The sequence below is a fragment of the Oryza brachyantha genome, unplaced genomic scaffold (genome assembly GCF_000231095.2).
Source record: "Oryza brachyantha unplaced genomic scaffold, ObraRS2 ChrUN-Ctg46, whole genome shotgun sequence".
Taxonomy (NCBI): domain Eukaryota; kingdom Viridiplantae; phylum Streptophyta; class Magnoliopsida; order Poales; family Poaceae; genus Oryza; species Oryza brachyantha.
The window spans coordinates 665,407-679,244 of record NW_024427246.1 but is presented as its reverse complement, the minus strand read 5'-3'; the positions used below and the strand labels follow the sequence as shown (position 1 = coordinate 679,244).

The window sequence follows — 13,838 nt, the reverse complement described above, 5'->3', positions numbered from 1 at the left end:
CGTTCATTTTTGCCGTTTTGGGACCTCGGTCGAGCCATTCGTTCATTCTTACCGTTTTCGGTACTTGCCGGAGCCATTCGTTCGGCCTACGCGTTTATCGCTCGTGACGCGCGTGCCTGGCGACGCCGTCGTTCGTTGCAACTTCTGTCCGGGACAGACGTCCCGCCGTTCGCTCGGGGTACACGTATCTCGCTTTTCGCTCTCATGAGACCCTGCCGTTCGTACGCAGTACGAGTCAGCCGCTTATTCGCTCCTACGACGGCACGGTTGGCCCCGGGCGGACGGGTAAGGGCCACGCGCGAGGAGCATAAGGGGGCAGGCGGTGCGAGACATGCTGGATGCGATCATACCAGCACTAAAGCACCGGATCCCATCAAAACTCCAAAGTTAAGCGTGCTTGGGCGAGAGTAGTACTAGGATGGGTGACCTCCTAGGAAGTCCTCGTGTTGCATCTCTCTTTTTAGCCGTTTTGGGTTCTTCGTCGAGACATTCGTTCATTTTTGCTGTTTTGGGACCTCGGTCGAGCCATTCGTTCATTTTTACCGTTTTCGGTACTTGCCGGAGCCATTCGTTCGGCCTACGCGTTTATCGCTCGTGACGCGCGTGCCTGGCGACGCCGTCGTTCGTTCCAACTTCTGTCCGGGACAGACGTCCCGCCGTTCGCTCGGGGTACACGTATCTCGCTTTTCGCTCTCATGAGACCCTGCCGTTCGTACGCGATACGAGTCAGCCACTTATTCGCTCCTACGACGGCACGGTTCGCCCCGGGCGGACGGGTAAGGGCCACGCGCGGGGAGCATAAGGGGGCAGGCGGTGCGAGACATGCTGGATGCGATCATACCAGCACTAAAGCACCGGATCCCATCAGAACTCCGAAGTAAAGCACCGGATCCCATCAGAACTCCGAAGTTAAGCGTGCTTGGGCGAGAGTAGTACTAGGATGGGTGACCTCCTAGGAAGTCCTCGTGTTGCATCCCTCTTTTTAGCCGTTTTGGGTTCTTGGTCGAGACATTCGTTCATTTTTGCTGTTTTGGGACCTCGGTCGAGCCATTCGTTCATTTTTACCGTTTTCGGTACTTGCCGGAGCCATTCGTTCGGCCTACGCGTTTATCGCTCGTGACGCGCGTGCCTGGGGACGCCGTCGTTCGTTCCAACTTCTGTCCGGGACAGACGTCCCGCCGTTCGCTCGGGGTACACGTATCTCGCTTTTCGCTCTCATGAGACCCTGCCGTTCGTACGCGGTACGAGTCAGCCGCTTATTCGCTCCTACGACGGCACGGTTCGCCCCGGGCGGACGGGTAAGGGCCACGCGCGGGGAGCATAAGGGGGCAGGCGGTGCGAGACATGCTGGATGCGATCATACCAGCACTAAAGCACCGGATCCCATCAGAACTCTGAAGTTAAGCGTGCTTGGGCGAGAGTAGTACTAGGATGGTTGACCTCCTGGGAAGTCCTCGTGTTGCATTCCTCTTTTTAGCCGTTTTGGGTTCTTGGTCGAGACATTCGTTCATTTTTGCCGTTTTGGGACCTCGGTCGAGCCATTCGTTCATTTTTACCGTTCTTGGTACTTGCCGGAGCCATTCGTTCGGCCTACGCGTTTATCGCTCGTGACGCGCGTGCCTGGCGACGCCGTCGTTCGTTCCAACTTCTGTCCGGGACAGACGTCCCGCCGTTCGCTCGGGGTACACGTATCTCGCTTTTCGCTCTCATGAGACCCTGCCGTTCGTACGCGGTACGAGTCAGCCGCTTATTCGCTCCTACGACGGCACGGTTCGCCCTTGGCGGACGGGTAAGGGCCACGCGCGGGGAGCATAAGGGGGCAGGCGGTGCAACACATGCTGGATGCGATCATACCAGCACAAAAGCACCGGATCCCATCAAAACTCCAAAGTTAAGCGTGCTTGGGCGAGAGTAGTACTAGGATGGGTGACCTCCTAGGAAGTCCTCGTGTTGCATCTCTCTTTTTAGCCGTTTTGGGTTCTTCGTCGAGACATTCGTTCATTTTTGCTGTTTTGGGACCTCGGTCGAGCCATTCGTTCATTTTTACCGTTTTCGGTACTTGCCGGAGCCATTCGTTCGGCCTACGCGTTTATCGCTCGTGACGCGCGTGCCTGGCGACGCCGTCGTTCGTTCCAACTTCTGTCCGGGACAGACGTCCCGCCGTTCGCTCGGGGTACACGTATCTCGCTTTTCGCTCTCATGAGACCCTGCCGTTCGTACGCGATACGAGTCAGCCACTTATTCGCTCCTACGACGGCACGGCTCGCCCCGGGCGGACGGGTAAGGGCCACGCGCGGGGAGCATATGGGGGCAGGCGGTGCGAGACATGCTGGATGCGATCATACCAGCACTAAAGCACCGGATCCCATCAGAACTCCGAAGTAAAGCACCGGATCCCATCAGAACTCCGAAGTTAAGCGTGCTTGGGCGAGAGTAGTACTAGGATGGGTGACCTCCTAGGAAGTCCTCGTGTTGCATCCCTCTTTTTAGCCGTTTTGGGTTCTTGGTCGAGACATTCGTTTATTTTTGCTGTTTTGGGACCTCGGTCGAGCCATTCGTTCATTTTTACCGTTTTCGGTACTTGCCGGAGCCATTCGTTTGGCCTACGCGTTTATCGCTCGTGACGCGCGTGCCTGGGGACGCCGTCGTTCGTTCCAACTTCTGTCCGGGACAGACGTCCCGCCGTTCGCTCGGGGTACACGTATCTCGCTTTTCGCTCTCATGAGACCCTGCCGTTCGTACGCGGTACGAGTCAGCCACTTATTCGCTCCTACGACGGCACGGTTCGCCCCGGGCGGACGGGTAAGGGCCACGCGCGGGGAGCATATGGGGGCAGGCGGTGCGAGACATGCTGGATGCGATCATACCAGCACTAAAGCACCGGATCCCATCAGAACTCTGAAGTTAAGCGTGCTTGGGCGAGAGTAGTACTAGGATGGTTGACCTCCTGGGAAGTCCTCGTGTTGCATCCCTCTTTTTAGCCGTTTTGGGTTCTTGGTCGAGACATTCGTTCATTTTTGCCGTTTTGGGACCTCGGTCGAGCCATTCGTTCATTTTTACCGTTCTCGGTACTTGCCGGAGCCATTCGTTCGGCCTACGCGTTTATCGCTCGTGACGCGCGTGCCTGGCGACGCCGTCGTTCGTTCCAACTTCTGTCCGGGACAGACGTCCCGCCGTTCGCTCGGGGTACACGTATCTCGCTTTTCGCTCTCATGAGACCCTGCCTTTCGTACGCGGTACGAGTCAGCCGCTTATTCGCTCCTACGACGGCACGGTTCGCCCTTGGCGGACGGGTAAGGGCCACGCGCGGGGAGCATAAGGGGGCAGGCGGTGCGAGACATACTGGATGCGATCATACCAGCACTAAAGCACCGGATCCCATCAGAACTCCGAAGTTAAGCGTGCTTGGGCGAGAGTAGTACTAGGATGGGTGACCTCCAGGGAAGTCCTCGTGTTGCATCCCTCTTTTTAGCCGTTTTGGGTTCTTGGTCGAGACAATCGTTCATTTTTGCCGTTTTGGGACCTCGGTCGAGCCATTCGTTCATTTTTACCGTTTTCGGTACTTGCCGGAGCCATTCGTTCGGCCTACGCGTTTATCGCTCGTGACGCGCGTGCCTGGCGACGCCGTCGTTCGTTCCAACTTCTGTCCGCGACAGACGTCCCGCCGTTCGCTCGGGGTACACGTATCTCGCTTTTCGCTCCCATGAGACCCTGCCGTTCGTACGCGGTACGAGTCAGCCACTTATTCGCTCCTACGACGGCACGGTTCGCCCCGGGCGGACGGGTAAGGGCCACGCGTGGGGAGCATAAGGGGGCAGGCGGTGCGAGACATGCTGGATGCGATCATACCAGCACTAAAGCACTGGATCCCATCAGAACTCCGAAGTTAAGCGTGCTTGGGCGAGAGTAGTACTAGGTTGGGTGACCTCCTGGGAAGTCCTCGGGTTGCATCCCTCTTTTTAGCCGTTTTGGGTTCTTGGTCGAGACATTCGTTCATTTTTGCCGTTTTGGGACCTCGGTCGAGGCATTCGTTCATTTTTACCGTTCTCGGTACTTGCCGGAGCCATTCGTTCGGCCTACGCGTTTATCGCTCGTGACGCGCGTGCCTGGCGACGCCGTCGTTCGTTCCAACTTCTGTCCGGGACAGACGTCCCGCCGTTCGCTCGGGGTACACGTATCTCGCTTTTCGCTCTCATGAGACCCTGCCGTTCGTACGCGGTACGAGTCAGCCCCTTATTCGCTCCTACGACGGCACGGTTCGCCCCGGGCGGACGGGTGAGGGCCACGCGCGGGGAGCATAAGGGGGCAGGCGGTGCGAGACATGCTGGATGCGATCATACCAGCACTAAAGCACCGGATCCCATCAGAACTCCGAAGTTAAGCGTGCTTGGGCGAGAGTAGTACTAGGTTGGGTGACCTCCAGGGAAGTCCTCGTGTTGCATCCCTCTTTTTAGCCGTTTTGGGTTCTTGGTCGAGACAATCGTTCATTTTTGCCGTTTTGGGACCTCGGTCGAGCCATTCGTTCATTTTTACCGTTTTCGGTACTTGCCGGAGCCATTCGTTCGGCCTACGCGTTTATCGCTCGTGACGCGCGTGCCTGGCGACGCCGTCGTTCGTTCCAACTTCTGTCCGGGACAGACGTCCCGCCGTTCGCTCGGGGTACACGTATCTCGCTTTTCGCTCTCATGAGACCCTGCCGTTCGTACGCGGTACGAGTCAGCCGCTTATTCGCTCCTACGACGGCACGGTTCGCCCCGGGCGGACGGGTAAGGGCCACGCGCGGGGAGCATAAGGGGGCAGGCGGTGCGAGACATGCTGGATGCGATCATACCAGCACTAAAGCACCGGATCCCATCAGAACTCTGAAGTTAAGCGTGCTTGGGCGAGAGTAGTACTAGGATGGTTGACCTCCTGGGAAGTCCTCGTGTTGCATCCCTCTTTTTAGCCGTTTTGGGTTCTTGGTCGAGACATTCGTTCATTTTTCCCGTTTTGGGACCTCGGTCGAGCCATTCGTTCATTTTTACCGTTCTCGGTACTTGCCGGAGCCATTCGTTCGGCCTACGCGTTTATCGCTCGTGACGCGCGTGCCTGGCGACGCCGTCGTTCGTTCCACCTTCTGTCCGGGAAAGACGTCCCGCCGTTCGCTCGGGGTACACGTATCTCGCTTTTCGCTCTCATGAGACCCTGCCGTTCGTACGCGGTACAAGTCAGCCACTTATTCGCTCCTACGACGGCACGGTTCGCCCCGGGCGGACGGGTAAGGGCCACGCGCGGGGAGCATAAGGGGGCAGGCGGTGCGATTCATGCTGGATGCGATCATACCAGCACTAAAGCACCGGATCCCATCAGAACTCTGAAGTTAAGCGTGCTTGGGCGAGAGTAGTACTAGGATGGTTGACCTCCTGGGAAGTCCTCGTGTTGCATCCCTCTTTATAGCCGTTTTGGGTTCTTGGTCGAGGCATTCGTTCATTTTTGCCGTTTTGAGTCCTCGGTTGAGCCATTCGTTCATTTTTACCATTCTCGGTACTTGCCGGAGCCATTCGTTCGGCCTACGCGTTTATCGCTCGTGACGCGCGTGCCTTGCGACGCCGTCGTTCGTTCCAACTTCTGTCCGGGACAGACGTCCCGCCGTTCGCTCGGGGTACACGTATCTCGCTTTTCGGTCTCATGAGACTCTGCCGTTCGTACGCGGTTCGAGTCAGCCGTTTATTCGCTCCTACGACGGCACGGTTCGCCCTTGGCGGACGGGTAAGGGCCACGCGTGGGGAGCACAAGGGGGCAGGCGGTGCAAGACATGCTGGACGCGATCATACCAGTACTAAAGCACCGGATCCCATCAGAACTCTGAAGTTAAGCGTGCTTGGGCGAGAGTAGTACTAGGATGGGTGACCTCCTGGGAAGTCCTCGTGTTGCATCCCTCTTTTTAGCCGTTTCGAGTTCTTCGTCGAGACATTCGTTCATTTTTGCTGTTTTGGGACCTCGGTCGAGCCATTCGTTCATTCTTACCGTTTTCGGTACTTGCCGGAGCCATTCGTTCGGCCTACGCGTTTATCGCTCGTGACGCGCGTGCCTGGCGACGCCGTCGTTCGTTCCAACTTCTGTCCGGGACAGACGTCCCGCCGTTCGCTCGGGGTACACGTATCTCGCTTTTCGCTCTCATGAGACCCTGCCGTTCGTACGCGGTACGAGTCAGCCACTTATTCGCTCCTACGACGGCACGGTTCGCCCCGGGCGGACGGGTAAGGGCCTCGCGCGGGGAGCATAAGGGGGCAGGCGGTGCGAGACATGCTAGATGCGATCATACCAGCACTAAAGCACCGGATCCCATCAGAACTCTGAAGTTAAGCGTGCTTGGGCGAGAGTAGTACTAGGATGGTTGACCACCTGGGAAGTCCTCGTGTTGCATCCCTCTTTTTAGCCGTTTTGGGTTCTTGGTCGAGACATTCGTTCATTTTTGCCGTTTTGGGACCTCGGTCGAGCCATTCGTTCATTTTTACCGTTCTCGGTACTTGCCGGAGCCATTCGTTCGGCCTACGCGTTTATCGCTCGTGACGCGCGTGCCTGGCGACGCCGTCGTTCGTTCCAACTTCTGTCCGGGACAGACGTCCCGCCGTTCGCTCGGGGTACACGTATCTCGCTTTTCGCTCTCATGAGACCCTGCCGTTCGTACGCGGTACGAGTCAGCCGCTTATTCGCTCCTACGACGGCACGGTTCGCCCTTAGCGGACGGGTAAGGGCCACGCGCGGGGAGCATAAGGGGGCAGGCGGTGCGAGACATGCTGGATGCGATCATACCAGCACTAAAGCACCGGATCCCATCAGAACTCCGAAGTTAAGCGTGCTTGGGCGAGAGTAGTACTAGGTTGGGTGACCTCCTGGGAAGTCCTCGTGTTGCATCCCTCTTTTTAGCCGTTTTGGGTTCTTGGTCGAGACATTCGTTCATTTTTACCGTTTTGGGACCTCGGTCGAGCCATTCGTTCATTTTTACCGTTCTCGGTACTTGCCGGAGCCATTCGTTCGGCCTACGCGTTTATCGCTCGTGACGCGCGTGCCTGGCGACGCCGTCGTTCGTTCCACCTTCTGTCCGGGAAAGACGTCCCGCCGTTCGCTCGGGGTACACGTATCTCGCTTTTCGCTCTCATGAGACCCTGCCGTTCGTACGCGGTACGAGTCAGCCACTTATTCGCTCCTACGACGGCACGGTTCGCCCCGGGCGGACGGGTAAGGGCCACGCGCGGGGAGCATATGGGGGCAGGCGGTGCGATTCATGCTGGATGCGATCATACCAGCACTAAAGCACCGGATCCCATCAGAACTCTGAAGTTAAGCGTGCTTGGGCGAGAGTACTACTAGGATGGTTGACCTCCTGGGAAGTCCTCGTGTTGCAACCCTCTTCTTAGCCGTTTTGGGTTCTTGGTCGAGGCATTCGTTCATTTTTGCCGTTTTGAGTCCTCGGTTGAGCCATTCGTTCATTTTTACCTTTCTCGGTACTTGCCGGAGCCATTCGTTCGGCCTACGCGTTTATCGCTCGTGACGCGCGTGCCTTGCGACGCCGTCGTTCGTTCCAACTTCTGTCCGGGACAGACGTCCCGCCGTTCGCTCGGGGTACACGTATCTCGCTTTTCGGTCTCATGAGACCCTGCCGTTCGTACGCGGTTCGAGTCAGCCGTTTATTCGCTCCTACGACGGCACGGTTCGCCCTTGGCGGACGGGTAAGGGCCACGCGCGGGGAGCATAAGGGGGCAGGCGGTGCTAGACATGCTGGACGCGATCATACCAGTACTAAAGCACCGGATCCCATCAGAACTCTGAAGTTAAGCGTGCTTGGGCGAGAGTAGTACTAGGATGGGTGACCTCCTGGGAAGTCCTCGTGTTGCATCCCTCTTTTTAGCCGTTTTGAGTTCTTCGTCGAGACATTCGTTCATTTTTGCTGTTTTGGGACCTCGGTCGAGCCATTCGTTCATTCTTACCGTTTTCGGTACTTGCCGGAGCCATTCGTTCGGCCTACGCGTTTATCGCTCGTGACGCGCGTGCCTGGCGACGCCGTCGTTCGTTCCAACTTCTGTCCGCGACAGACGTCCCGCCGTTCACTCGGGGTACACGTATCTCGCTTTTCGCTATCATGAGACCCTGCCGTTCGTACGCGGTACGAGTCAGCCGTTTATTCACTCCTACGACGGCACGGTTCGCCCCGGGCGAACGGGTAAGGGCCACGCGCGGGGAGCATAAGGGGGCAGGCGGTGCGAGACATGTTGGATGCGATCATACCAGCACTAAAGCACCGGATCCCATCAGAACTCCGAAGTTAAGCGCGCTTGGGCGAGAGTAGCACTAGGAAGGGTGACCTCCTGGGAAGTCCTCGTGTTGCATCCCTCTTTTTAGCCGTTTTGGGTTCTTGGTCGGGACATTCGTTCATTTTTGCCGTTTTGGGACCTCGGTCGAGCCATTCGTTCATTTTTACCGTTTTCGGTACTTGCCGGAGCCATTCGTTCGGCCTACGCGTTTATCGCTCGTGACGCGCGTGCCTGGCGACGCCGTCGTTCGTTCCACCTTCTGTCCGGGACAGACGTCCCGCCGTTCGCTCGGGGTATACGTATCTCGCTTTTCGCTCTCATGAGACCCTGCCGTTCTTACGCGGTATGAGTCAGCCGCTTATTCGCTCCTACGACGGCACGGTTCGCTCGGGCGGACGGGTAAGGGCCACGCGCGGGGAGCATAAGGGGGCAGGCGGTGCGAGATATGCCGGATGCGATCATACCAGCACCAAAGCACCGAATCCCATCAGAACTCTGAAGTTAAGCGTGCTTGGGCGAGAGTAGTACTAGGATGGGTGACCTCTTGGGAAGTCCTCTTGTTGCATCCCTCTTTTTAGCCGTTTTGGGTTCTTGGTCGGGACATTCGTTCATTTTTGCGGTTTTGGGACCTCGGTCGAGCCATTCGTTCATTTTTACCGTTTTCGGTACTTGCGGGAGCCATTCGTTCGGCCTACGCGTTTATCGCTCGTGACGCGCGTGCCTGGCGACGCCGTCGTTCGTTCCACCTTCTGTCCGGGACAGACGTCCCGCCGTTCGCTCGGGGTATACGTATCTCGCTTTTCGCTCTCATGAGACCCTGCCGTTCTTACGCGGTATGAGTCAGCCGCTTATTCGCTCCTACGACGGCACGGTTCGCTCGGGCGGACGGGTAAGGGCCACGCGCGGGGAGCATAAGGGGGCAGGCGGTGCGAGACATGCTGGATGCGGTCATACCAGCACTAAAGCACCGGATCCCATTAGAACTTTGAAGTTAAGCGTGCTTGGGCGAGAGTAGTCCCAGGATGGGTGACCTCCTGGGAAGTCCTCGTGTTGCATCCCTCTTTTTAGCCGTTTTGAGTTCTTGGGCGAGACATTCGTTCATTTTTGTGGTTTTGGGACCTCGGTCGAGCCATTGGTTCATTTTTACCGTCTTCGGTACTTGCCGGAGCCATTCGTTCGGCCTACGCGTTTATCGCTCGTGACGCGCGTGCCTGGCGACGCCGTCGTTCGTTCCAACTTCTGTCCGGGACAGACGTCCCGCCGTTCGCTCGGGGTACACGTATCTCGCTTTTCGCTCTCATGAGACCCTGCCGTTCGTACGCGGTACGAGTCAGCCGCTTATTCGCTCCTACGACGGCACGGTTCGCGCCGGGCGGACGGGTAAGGGCCACGCGCGGGGAGCATAAGGGGGCAGGCGGTGCGACACATGCTGGATGCGATCATACCAGCACTAAAGCACCGGATCCCATCAGAACTCCGAAGTTAAGCGTGCTTGGGCGAGAGTAGTACTAGGTTGGGTGACCTCCTGGGAAGTCCTCGTGTTGCATCCCTCTTTTTAGCCGTTTTGGGTTCTTGGTCGAGACATTCGTTCATTTTTACCGTTTTGGGACCTCGGTCGAGCCATTCGTTCATTTTTACCGTTCTCGGTACTTGCCGGAGCCATTCGTTCGGCCTACGCGTTTATCGCTCGTGACGCGCGTGCCTGGCGACGCCGTCGTTCGTTCCACCTTCTGTCCGGGAAAGACGTCCCGCCGTTCGCTCGGGGTACACGTATCTCGCTTTTCGCTCTCATGAGACCCTGCCGTTCGTACGCGGTACGAGTCAGCCGCTTATTCGCTCCTACGACGGCACGGTTCGCCCTTAGCGGACGGGTAAGGGCCACGCGCGGGGAGCATAAGGGGGCAGGCGGTGCGAGACATGCTGGATGCGATCATACCAGCACTAAAGCACCGGATCCCATCAGAACTCCGAAGTTAAGCGTGCTTGGGCGAGAGTAGTACTAGGTTGGGTGACCTCCTGGGAAGTCCTCGTGTTGCATCCCTCTTTTTAGCCGTTTTGGGTTCTTGGTCGAGACATTCGTTCATTTTTACCGTTTTGGGACCTCGGTCGAGCCATTCGTTCATTTTTACCGTTCTCGGTACTTGCCGGAGCCATTCGTTCGGCCTACGCGTTTATCGCTCGTGACGCGCGTGCCTGGCGACGCCGTCGTTCGTTCCACCTTCTGTCCGGGAAAGACGTCCCGCCGTTCGCTCGGGGTACACGTATCTCGCTTTTCGCTCTCATGAGACCCTGCCGTTCGTACGCGGTACGAGTCAGCCACTTATTCGCTCCTACGACGGCACGGTTCGCCCCGGGCGGACGGGTAAGGGCCACGCGCGGGGAGCATATGGGGGCAGGCGGTGCGATTCATGCTGGATGCGATCATACCAGCACTAAAGCACCGGATCCCATCAGAACTCTGAAGTTAAGCGTGCTTGGGCGAGAGTACTACTAGGATGGTTGACCTCCTGGGAAGTCCTCGTGTTGCAACCCTCTTCTTAGCCGTTTTGGGTTCTTGGTCGAGGCATTCGTTCATTTTTGCCGTTTTGAGTCCTCGGTTGAGCCATTCGTTCATTTTTACCTTTCTCGGTACTTGCCGGAGCCATTCGTTCGGCCTACGCGTTTATCGCTCGTGACGCGCGTGCCTTGCGACGCCGTCGTTCGTTCCAACTTCTGTCCGGGACAGACGTCCCGCCGTTCGCTCGGGGTACACGTATCTCGCTTTTCGGTCTCATGAGACCCTGCCGTTCGTACGCGGTTCGAGTCAGCCGTTTATTCGCTCCTACGACGGCACGGTTCGCCCTTGGCGGACGGGTAAGGGCCACGCGCGGGGAGCATAAGGGGGCAGGCGGTGCTAGACATGCTGGACGCGATCATACCAGTACTAAAGCACCGGATCCCATCAGAACTCTGAAGTTAAGCGTGCTTGGGCGAGAGTAGTACTAGGATGGGTGACCTCCTGGGAAGTCCTCGTGTTGCATCCCTCTTTTTAGCCGTTTTGAGTTCTTCGTCGAGACATTCGTTCATTTTTGCTGTTTTGGGACCTCGGTCGAGCCATTCGTTCATTCTTACCGTTTTCGGTACTTGCCGGAGCCATTCGTTCGGCCTACGCGTTTATCGCTCGTGACGCGCGTGCCTGGCGACGCCGTCGTTCGTTCCAACTTCTGTCCGCGACAGACGTCCCGCCGTTCACTCGGGGTACACGTATCTCGCTTTTCGCTATCATGAGACCCTGCCGTTCGTACGCGGTACGAGTCAGCCGTTTATTCACTCCTACGACGGCACGGTTCGCCCCGGGCGAACGGGTAAGGGCCACGCGCGGGGAGCATAAGGGGGCAGGCGGTGCGAGACATGTTGGATGCGATCATACCAGCACTAAAGCACCGGATCCCATCAGAACTCCGAAGTTAAGCGCGCTTGGGCGAGAGTAGCACTAGGAAGGGTGACCTCCTGGGAAGTCCTCGTGTTGCATCCCTCTTTTTAGCCGTTTTGGGTTCTTGGTCGGGACATTCGTTCATTTTTGCCGTTTTGGGACCTCGGTCGAGCCATTCGTTCATTTTTACCGTTTTCGGTACTTGCCGGAGCCATTCGTTCGGCCTACGCGTTTATCGCTCGTGACGCGCGTGCCTGGCGACGCCGTCGTTCGTTCCACCTTCTGTCCGGGACAGACGTCCCGCCGTTCGCTCGGGGTATACGTATCTCGCTTTTCGCTCTCATGAGACCCTGCCGTTCTTACGCGGTATGAGTCAGCCGCTTATTCGCTCCTACGACGGCACGGTTCGCTCGGGCGGACGGGTAAGGGCCACGCGCGGGGAGCATAAGGGGGCAGGCGGTGCGAGATATGCCGGATGCGATCATACCAGCACCAAAGCACCGAATCCCATCAGAACTCTGAAGTTAAGCGTGCTTGGGCGAGAGTAGTACTAGGATGGGTGACCTCTTGGGAAGTCCTCTTGTTGCATCCCTCTTTTTAGCCGTTTTGGGTTCTTGGTCGGGACATTCGTTCATTTTTGCGGTTTTGGGACCTCGGTCGAGCCATTCGTTCATTTTTACCGTTTTCGGTACTTGCGGGAGCCATTCGTTCGGCCTACGCGTTTATCGCTCGTGACGCGCGTGCCTGGCGACGCCGTCGTTCGTTCCACCTTCTGTCCGGGACAGACGTCCCGCCGTTCGCTCGGGGTATACGTATCTCGCTTTTCGCTCTCATGAGACCCTGCCGTTCTTACGCGGTATGAGTCAGCCGCTTATTCGCTCCTACGACGGCACGGTTCGCTCGGGCGGACGGGTAAGGGCCACGCGCGGGGAGCATAAGGGGGCAGGCGGTGCGAGACATGCTGGATGCGGTCATACCAGCACTAAAGCACCGGATCCCATTAGAACTTTGAAGTTAAGCGTGCTTGGGCGAGAGTAGTCCCAGGATGGGTGACCTCCTGGGAAGTCCTCGTGTTGCATCCCTCTTTTTAGCCGTTTTGAGTTCTTGGGCGAGACATTCGTTCATTTTTGTGGTTTTGGGACCTCGGTCGAGCCATTGGTTCATTTTTACCGTCTTCGGTACTTGCCGGAGCCATTCGTTCGGCCTACGCGTTTATCGCTCGTGACGCGCGTGCCTGGCGACGCCGTCGTTCGTTCCAACTTCTGTCCGGGACAGACGTCCCGCCGTTCGCTCGGGGTACACGTATCTCGCTTTTCGCTCTCATGAGACCCTGCCGTTCGTACGCGGTACGAGTCAGCCGCTTATTCGCTCCTACGACGGCACGGTTCGCGCCGGGCGGACGGGTAAGGGCCACGCGCGGGGAGCATAAGGGGGCAGGCGGTGCGACACATGCTGGATGCGATCATACCAGCACTAAAGCACCGGATCCCGTTAGAACCCCGAAGTTAAGCGTGCTTGGGCGAGAGTAGTACTAGGATGGGTGACCTCCTGGGAAGTCCTCGTGTTGCATCCCTCTTTTTAGCCGTTTTGGGTTCTTGGTCGGGATATTCGTTCATTTTTGCGGTTTTGGGACCTCGGTCGAGCCATTCGTTCATTTTTACCGTTTTCGGTACTTGCCGGAGCCATTCGTTCGGCCTACGCGTTTATCGCTCGTGACGCGCGTGCCTGGCGACGCCGTCGTTCGTTCCACCTTCTGTCCGGGACAGACGTCCCGTCGTTCGCTCGGGGTACACGTATCTCGCTTTTCGCTCTCATGAGACCCTGCCGTTCGTACGCGGTACGAGTCAGCCGCTTATTCGCTCCTACGACGGCACGGTTCGCCCCGGGCGGACGGGTAAGGGCCACGCGCGGGGAGCATAAGGGGGCAGGCGGTGCGAGACATGCTGGATGCGGTCATACCAGCACTAAAGCACCGGATCCCATCAGAACTCCGAAGTTAAGCGTGCTTGGGCGAGAGTAGTGGCGACGCCGTCGTTCGTTCCACCTTCTGTCCGGGACAGACGTCCCGCCGTTCGCTCGGGGTACACGTATCTCGCTTTTCGCTCTCATGAGACCCTGCCGTTCGTACGCGG

General features: G+C 57.8%; 25 non-coding genes and 3 pseudogenes across 25 annotated transcripts; all 28 read left to right on the top strand.

Annotated features, from left to right (window-relative positions):
• Positions 1-336: 336 nt before the first annotated feature.
• On the top strand, positions 337-455 carry LOC121056306. The gene has a single exon (XR_005813171.1). It is a non-coding gene; the product is annotated as a 5S ribosomal RNA (ribosomal RNA).
• A 372-nt stretch (positions 456-827) lies between these two features.
• On the top strand, positions 828-977 carry LOC121056336 (annotated as a pseudogene).
• A 372-nt stretch (positions 978-1,349) lies between these two features.
• On the top strand, positions 1,350-1,468 carry LOC121056150. The gene has a single exon (XR_005813017.1). It is a non-coding gene; the product is annotated as a 5S ribosomal RNA (ribosomal RNA).
• A 372-nt stretch (positions 1,469-1,840) lies between these two features.
• LOC121056344 lies at positions 1,841-1,959 on the top strand. The gene has a single exon (XR_005813205.1). It is a non-coding gene; the product is annotated as a 5S ribosomal RNA (ribosomal RNA).
• Positions 1,960-2,331: 372 nt separating this feature from the next.
• On the top strand, positions 2,332-2,481 carry LOC121056335 (annotated as a pseudogene).
• Positions 2,482-2,853: 372 nt separating this feature from the next.
• On the top strand, positions 2,854-2,972 carry LOC121056136. Its single transcript, XR_005813003.1, has one exon. It is a non-coding gene; the product is annotated as a 5S ribosomal RNA (ribosomal RNA).
• Positions 2,973-3,344: 372 nt separating this feature from the next.
• On the top strand, positions 3,345-3,463 carry LOC121056343. Its single transcript, XR_005813204.1, has one exon. It is a non-coding gene; the product is annotated as a 5S ribosomal RNA (ribosomal RNA).
• A 372-nt stretch (positions 3,464-3,835) lies between these two features.
• Positions 3,836-3,954, top strand: LOC121056158. The gene has a single exon (XR_005813025.1). It is a non-coding gene; the product is annotated as a 5S ribosomal RNA (ribosomal RNA).
• A 372-nt stretch (positions 3,955-4,326) lies between these two features.
• On the top strand, positions 4,327-4,445 carry LOC121056477. The gene has a single exon (XR_005813335.1). It is a non-coding gene; the product is annotated as a 5S ribosomal RNA (ribosomal RNA).
• A 372-nt stretch (positions 4,446-4,817) lies between these two features.
• Positions 4,818-4,936, top strand: LOC121056135. The gene has a single exon (XR_005813002.1). It is a non-coding gene; the product is annotated as a 5S ribosomal RNA (ribosomal RNA).
• Positions 4,937-5,308: 372 nt separating this feature from the next.
• LOC121056134 lies at positions 5,309-5,427 on the top strand. Its single transcript, XR_005813001.1, has one exon. It is a non-coding gene; the product is annotated as a 5S ribosomal RNA (ribosomal RNA).
• Positions 5,428-5,799: 372 nt separating this feature from the next.
• Positions 5,800-5,918, top strand: LOC121056192. The gene has a single exon (XR_005813059.1). It is a non-coding gene; the product is annotated as a 5S ribosomal RNA (ribosomal RNA).
• A 372-nt stretch (positions 5,919-6,290) lies between these two features.
• Positions 6,291-6,409, top strand: LOC121056208. The gene has a single exon (XR_005813075.1). It is a non-coding gene; the product is annotated as a 5S ribosomal RNA (ribosomal RNA).
• Positions 6,410-6,781: 372 nt separating this feature from the next.
• On the top strand, positions 6,782-6,900 carry LOC121056298. The gene has a single exon (XR_005813163.1). It is a non-coding gene; the product is annotated as a 5S ribosomal RNA (ribosomal RNA).
• Positions 6,901-7,272: 372 nt separating this feature from the next.
• On the top strand, positions 7,273-7,391 carry LOC121056319. Its single transcript, XR_005813183.1, has one exon. It is a non-coding gene; the product is annotated as a 5S ribosomal RNA (ribosomal RNA).
• Positions 7,392-7,763: 372 nt separating this feature from the next.
• Positions 7,764-7,882, top strand: LOC121056191. Its single transcript, XR_005813058.1, has one exon. It is a non-coding gene; the product is annotated as a 5S ribosomal RNA (ribosomal RNA).
• A 372-nt stretch (positions 7,883-8,254) lies between these two features.
• Positions 8,255-8,373, top strand: LOC121056310. Its single transcript, XR_005813175.1, has one exon. It is a non-coding gene; the product is annotated as a 5S ribosomal RNA (ribosomal RNA).
• A 371-nt stretch (positions 8,374-8,744) lies between these two features.
• LOC121056387 lies at positions 8,745-8,863 on the top strand. Its single transcript, XR_005813247.1, has one exon. It is a non-coding gene; the product is annotated as a 5S ribosomal RNA (ribosomal RNA).
• A 371-nt stretch (positions 8,864-9,234) lies between these two features.
• Positions 9,235-9,353, top strand: LOC121056341. Its single transcript, XR_005813202.1, has one exon. It is a non-coding gene; the product is annotated as a 5S ribosomal RNA (ribosomal RNA).
• Positions 9,354-9,725: 372 nt separating this feature from the next.
• Positions 9,726-9,844, top strand: LOC121056287. The gene has a single exon (XR_005813152.1). It is a non-coding gene; the product is annotated as a 5S ribosomal RNA (ribosomal RNA).
• Positions 9,845-10,216: 372 nt separating this feature from the next.
• Positions 10,217-10,335, top strand: LOC121056276. The gene has a single exon (XR_005813141.1). It is a non-coding gene; the product is annotated as a 5S ribosomal RNA (ribosomal RNA).
• A 372-nt stretch (positions 10,336-10,707) lies between these two features.
• Positions 10,708-10,826, top strand: LOC121056318. The gene has a single exon (XR_005813182.1). It is a non-coding gene; the product is annotated as a 5S ribosomal RNA (ribosomal RNA).
• Positions 10,827-11,198: 372 nt separating this feature from the next.
• On the top strand, positions 11,199-11,317 carry LOC121056190. Its single transcript, XR_005813057.1, has one exon. It is a non-coding gene; the product is annotated as a 5S ribosomal RNA (ribosomal RNA).
• Positions 11,318-11,689: 372 nt separating this feature from the next.
• LOC121056308 lies at positions 11,690-11,808 on the top strand. The gene has a single exon (XR_005813173.1). It is a non-coding gene; the product is annotated as a 5S ribosomal RNA (ribosomal RNA).
• A 371-nt stretch (positions 11,809-12,179) lies between these two features.
• Positions 12,180-12,298, top strand: LOC121056386. Its single transcript, XR_005813246.1, has one exon. It is a non-coding gene; the product is annotated as a 5S ribosomal RNA (ribosomal RNA).
• Positions 12,299-12,669: 371 nt separating this feature from the next.
• LOC121056340 lies at positions 12,670-12,788 on the top strand. Its single transcript, XR_005813201.1, has one exon. It is a non-coding gene; the product is annotated as a 5S ribosomal RNA (ribosomal RNA).
• Positions 12,789-13,160: 372 nt separating this feature from the next.
• On the top strand, positions 13,161-13,279 carry LOC121056170. Its single transcript, XR_005813037.1, has one exon. It is a non-coding gene; the product is annotated as a 5S ribosomal RNA (ribosomal RNA).
• Positions 13,280-13,651: 372 nt separating this feature from the next.
• LOC121056624 lies at positions 13,652-13,755 on the top strand (annotated as a pseudogene).
• Positions 13,756-13,838: the final 83 nt, after the last annotated feature.